This window comes from Struthio camelus, chromosome 6 (genome assembly GCF_040807025.1).
Source record: "Struthio camelus isolate bStrCam1 chromosome 6, bStrCam1.hap1, whole genome shotgun sequence".
NCBI lineage: Eukaryota > Metazoa > Chordata > Aves > Struthioniformes > Struthionidae > Struthio > Struthio camelus.
Window position 1 is genome coordinate 16,811,377 of NC_090947.1, and position 6,012 is coordinate 16,817,388.

Genomic DNA, 6,012 nt, shown 5'->3' on the forward strand with positions numbered 1-6,012 from the left:
GAAATCTTTTTTTTTTTAAACATAGCTGAAATTTAAACAACGGAACTATTTTTATTTCCCCTATTCACTTGGCAAAGTAAGAGACTTAAACCAAAATCTTCCCATCAGACAAGAACTGTGATAAATAATGATTTAAGGTTATATTTGCCTAACTCTCTAATTTCCTTTACTTTAACCCATTTGTTTTCCTTTGTGTATTTATTTTAGATGTTTCTATTTTGATTAGACTATAATTCTCTAGCATACAGAAAAAAAGAGTATATTACACACTTACTTTTCCAGTATATTGACATTGGCCTAAGCAGGCTGAGGTCCCTGCAGAGAAAATATCAAGTAACTGTTTAATACAGAATAGTGACAGAGTCACAGTATTAATGTTGACACTCTGGGATCATGTATTTTGTAAATTTTTAACACAGCACTATTCCCCCCATACTGTTGTGATTAGGGTTTTGGCAATTCATTTCAGGACTAATGATTGTTGGCTGACTTGATATGTGCTGCTTTCTAATTTATATTTTAAATTAAGTTTTCTATTTTGATGTACTATTATAGCCAATAGCTATGCTGATTTTAGTCAGTACAGAAATAAATTATAGAGAGCACTTTCTCCATTCCCAAGTATTTTAGTAGAAATCAGGTCCTCGTCTGAAGATAAGTTAGCTGTTGGCCTAGTGCACAGCAAGTTGCGGTAATAAGAAAGCACTACAGCTTCTTGTGTACACTACAGCAAGGTTTGTACCTCAAAGTTATCAAAATCTCAAATTTTAGTTTCCTTTCTTTCCTGTCAAGTTGCTTAATAGAAAAGCTTGTTCTATCAGTAGGCTTCAGAATAATATTTAGCTGGGCTGGAATTTGAAATCTTTCTTCTTTATGATGTTGTATAATATCTGAAAATGCCTAGTTATTTTAGGTGATGTTGCTATGCAACCAGTTCACCTTCCTTTCATGCTTTTAAAGAGAAGCAGATAGTAATTCACGTCTAAACATTTTAACTAAACTTGCAAACAACCAAAAAAATATAGAAAGCTGTTTTTCTATTGCTTTTATAAGTACGACTTTATTTCATCTAAGTTTAAGACCTCTAAAAATAAAAAAAATCTCCGTGAAATATTTTAAAGCTTTTTTCAGTGAAATGGCATTTTCTTAGGAAAACAGCCCCATAAAAAAGAATAAGATATCCAAGTAAAAATATTACAAAAATAAGTCAACCCGTAGAAGGTGAAGAGAGAAACTCTTCCCATTAAAAAAAAAAAAAAGTTCATTTGTATACAAACACATGACTTCATGAGAGAGGTATTGAAAGATTTCATTTCAGCAAAGCATATGATTATGATTATGTAAGTTCATAAACAATATAAAATTAGTGATATAACAAAAATAAATGAAAGACAATTTGATGTGTGATCTGTATTTTTTTGTATCAAATGGTAGAGTTCTTGTTTCAAATGGTAGATGTGCCTATATTTAATAAAATGCTAGACAGTTATTTTAACAATGGTTAAGCATTGTATTTTTGTCTTTCTACTGTAGTGGTAGTAGTGAACATTTAACAAGACTGCCTATATTAGTGCTTAATACTGAAATGGGAGGAAAAAAACGTATAGGCAGAGGACATCTTTCTTTCAAGAAAATTAGCATCTTAGGAGTTTTAGCTATGATGAGTTTGTCTTTCCTGTCACTGATTTGCCATTGATCCATCTACTGAAATTATCATATAAAAATTCTTCTTTGCCAATACCCAATACATCCTTGCCAATTATTAATTAATACATTGCTAAATTAAGTCTTAATAGTTTATTTATAATAATAGATTGATAGAATAATTTAGGTTAGAAGGGACTTCTGGAGATCATTAGTACGACCTCAACACACAAAAGGGATAACTTAAAGTTAGCTGAGGGTGCTCAGTGCCTTGTCAAGGCACACTTTCAAAGAAAAATGTCTTCAGTTCTATAATCTCTTTGGGAAATTTGCTCAAGTTTTTAAGCAGTCTCATCATGAAATTTTTTTCCTTATGTTCATTTGAAATTTTTCTTGCTGGAGTTTGCACCTGTGGTTTCTTCTCTGTGCAGCCCTTCCCTCAGTGTATGAATTGCTCTGCCAGTAATTTAGGGAAACCATCTTCCAGGCCTCTTTTTCTAGCGTTTACCATCTGATCACTTTAGATGTCATAGGCAGCTTCAGACATGGTATTACAGACTGCATGTACCATAACTGTCTTTAATATTGGAAGAAAATGGTATACCTGGGCACATCTCAGGTCAGAAACAGTACATTTTTTGTCTTGCTATTCGTTTTCTAATCCTTTGGCAAAATTTCAAGGACGGCAGAAAAACCACTAATCTTTTTTGGCACTTCAGAAGCGTATTACAGAGCAAGGATAGTGTTTGTTCTTTTCATTCAGTATCCTATAATAACCTTTTAGGATGTGGCACTTCTCCTTTTCAAGACTATATCAGGTACATAGATCAGGTGCTGCACTGCTGCATTTTCTTTTATACAATAATAGTGCAATCCACTATTCCTGCTTCCATTTCATCCAATTCACAGTACCGTGCTTTTCTAACGCTTTGTCTCTCCCTCAGCTTTCTTGTGCCTGCTCTAATCCCTCTGATGGGTTTCATACTCTCAGCCTCCAAGTCTTTCACCTGACATGCTGTGGTGCCTTCTCCATCCCCTCTTATACTGTCATCTTTGCTCAGTAAAGGAAGGATTGAAACAAGGAAAAAAAAAAAGAATTAAAAAGAAAGAAAAATAGGGAAATATGAGAGCTGATTATTAATTTCCATTAAAAGAAAGAGTGCCAAAATGTTTTTAGTGCAATGTAGAGTACACACCTCCTTTTCAAATCAGTATAGGTGACCTTATGACAGTTGTAATAAAAATATATAAGGACCCTGACTGGTTCAGTTTCTTGTCTGCTATGGAAATACTGTTAGCATAAAATAAATTTATTATAAACTGACTTCCACGTAGTTTTTCAGTTGTGTTGTGAGATTTCATCTACTAAAATTGACCTTCCCATGTTTGGTACTTTTAATCGTATATAAGGTCACAAGCAACTGTATGTGCATATTTAAAATGTGCATGTTTAAAACCATAAGTTGTCTGAAAAAGCATTTCGTACTGTACACCCAAAAGTAGTAGATAATTTTTACCTATGTTACTACCTTAGTTCTTCATTGGTGTGTAATTCTACGCTGACAAAAAGATATTGCATAGATTAGTTAATTCATGTTTGAGAAGTACTTGGCTATTGTAGTGATGAGTGCCAAAGCAAGAGTGGGGAAAAAAATGAGAAAATTAAGTAAGTGCTTCATCTTCAGAGGGAGTTTGACTAGTGTGTAATAAAGCCTAGAAGCACTCAGTGAACAAGGCAGACCCCCCCCCCCACACACACATATGTATGTGCAAGGGACTACATTAAGATTACAGAGACAACCATAATTCAACTTCCGTACATGATCTGTGAAATGTCAATAACATCATTTGGTTATGCTCTCTGCTATGTAAATATGTATACCAATATTTTATGTTTTTTTATGGTTTGTAACTGTCACAAGTCTAGATCATGAAGCATATATTTTTCCAGTTCAGTACATTATTCTTGTGTCTTCTTCAGCACATACACGTGATGTTTGGTTATTAGTTTTATTAATAAAAAAGTTCCTGATGGTGTGTTATTATGAAGGAAAACCAAAGATCATTAGAAATAACTGTGCTGAGGCTGGATAAGCTTTTCTGTTTATATTAACGGTATGAGGTTAGCTTTATTTCTTTGAAGTTGAAGAGATTATTTGGAGAGGTAGATTAAAAAGGGTTTAATCTTATTTCTCTGTGCCTGTTTATTAGAATAAGGATCATCAGCTTAGTGCCTGTCTAAAGAGATTTCCAGGAAAATACAGAATTCCATCATCTGGTATCTCTTCAAAGAAAAAGGGCAGTGTTTCATTACTCTAAGTGGTTATTATTTGTGAGGCGCTATTAGTTTCTAGAATTCCTGCAGAAAGGAGATGACACTATTGTTAGTGGATATTCCATTCAGTCTCACTGCAACGTTCAGGCACGCATAAACACGAGTAGGGCTGATGCTCTTTTTGGTCCAGATTATACTCTACACAAACTCTTCTTTGTCTTTTCCGCAGCATCTCATTTCAAGATGCTTCCTGGAATAAGACTTGTGATTGGAGGATATTGGGTAGCTTCTATGAAATCTGCAGTATCTTGAGGTTGTTATTTTCATTAATTGCTCTAGATGTTAGTGGTCATTTAATTGTATGTTGTGTAATCCAGCAACCACTATTTTGTAAAGGTTAATGAAGCCTTTAGGCAATTATAATCTTTCTTTACAATATTCCCTGACCTTTGTATAATAGCTTGTTCCTCTAAAAATTGCTATTGACAGTAAGTGTTTCACTTAAAGGGGAAAAACCCTGCCTTTATAAAAGTTGGGCGCAAATATGGAAGCAGACAGAGGAAATAAAATTCATCATTAGACTTTTCAGGGTATATCAGCAGAAGCATTCACAGAAAATATTCATAAAAATTGATCACAAATGCTTCCAGATAATTGCCTAAAAACAGTGAATACAACCAGTGATAGCACATATGGCACAGGCCCACAGAGCTCACGTCCTGGACAGTCAGTTCAGAAAACAGCTCCACGGCCTGCTGCGGCCGACTGCAGCGTCTGAAAGGAGCCCCATGAGAGCTGCCGTGCGTTTCTCACGCAGGAGGTTTCTGCACGTGCACAGAACGCACCACAGTTCCTGCCGGAAACAGTGGCAGTGCAACAGGTTCAATCCATCTTCATCTATGCCGTATTTAGAAAAGCCCTAAATGTTAAGATGGCATTGAGTTTAGCCCTCTTTTTCATGTTCAAAAGCATTGTTGATGCATCTCTTCCAGCAATTTTTTTTTTATTTGTATGTTTTTATTTGCTGGCTCTCTCCGATGAGCAACCGTTTGTGCTTTGTTAGTTATGGTACTTATCACTACATGAATTAAAAATACAGTTGAAAATTCTGGTTTTCAGCAATGCGTATTTGTAGGTATTGCCCATTCAAATTTTGGGTCTCTACAAATGTAGAAAGCACATGGATCTGGAAGATGTAAATCACGCCAAAATTCACAGGTAGCATTTGGAAAAAAAAAAATGTAGTGCTGCTATGTTTCAGAAATGTAATCCTAGAAAGGAGCTGCAGCTCTCCCTACATGCCAGTTTTGCAAGATAGCCACAGTAAATAGATAAATAAAGGGAAGGGTGGAGAAGCAAACTGAGAAACATGCTTCAAAGCATGTTTAGTGGAATGACTCCTGTGATTTGTTGATCTTCCTTCTTAACTGGATGTTTTCCAAATGAATTACCAAATGTGGAGAAGTGTCTGCCGTTCTGACTGTTTTTTCCAGCCTTGTCTATTTGCTTCACTCCTTTTGATTTTTAAATATTTTCTTAAGTAAACTGTTGCACTATTTATAAATTTGGATATGTGCTTGCTTTATGCATTTCACAGGTAGGATCAGGACAGCCAGAATGAGATGGGATAAATACAGTATAAGAGTTTATTGCAGTCCCTACTGGACTCCATTGGTAGCATCTGACAACTATATAAGGCCTTGAGCAAGCAAAATTCATAAGGAATGTAGTTAGCATAAATGAGACTTTAACACATTACCATATTTTTAAGAGAGTTTGTGGATCTCAGCATAGATCGGCCATGACGTTCAATTTATTGACTTAATTTATTCATTATACATACCTTGTAAGGACAGAAGAAGCATGCTGTCAGAGCTGCATGTCTCTATGCCTACTAGTTTCGTATACAGAATTAGTTGACTAGGCAAGGTCCAGGCTGAGGGGAGCTGTTTGGCAGAAATGGCAGTATGCCCCATGGAAAACACAGCTGATGACAGGCTTGGCAGGCTGGTTCAGCACTAATGTGAAATACTAAGCGGGCTGCGCAAGTGGGAAAGACGATAGTGCGATTTAACCTGAGCACTGTGAGGCAA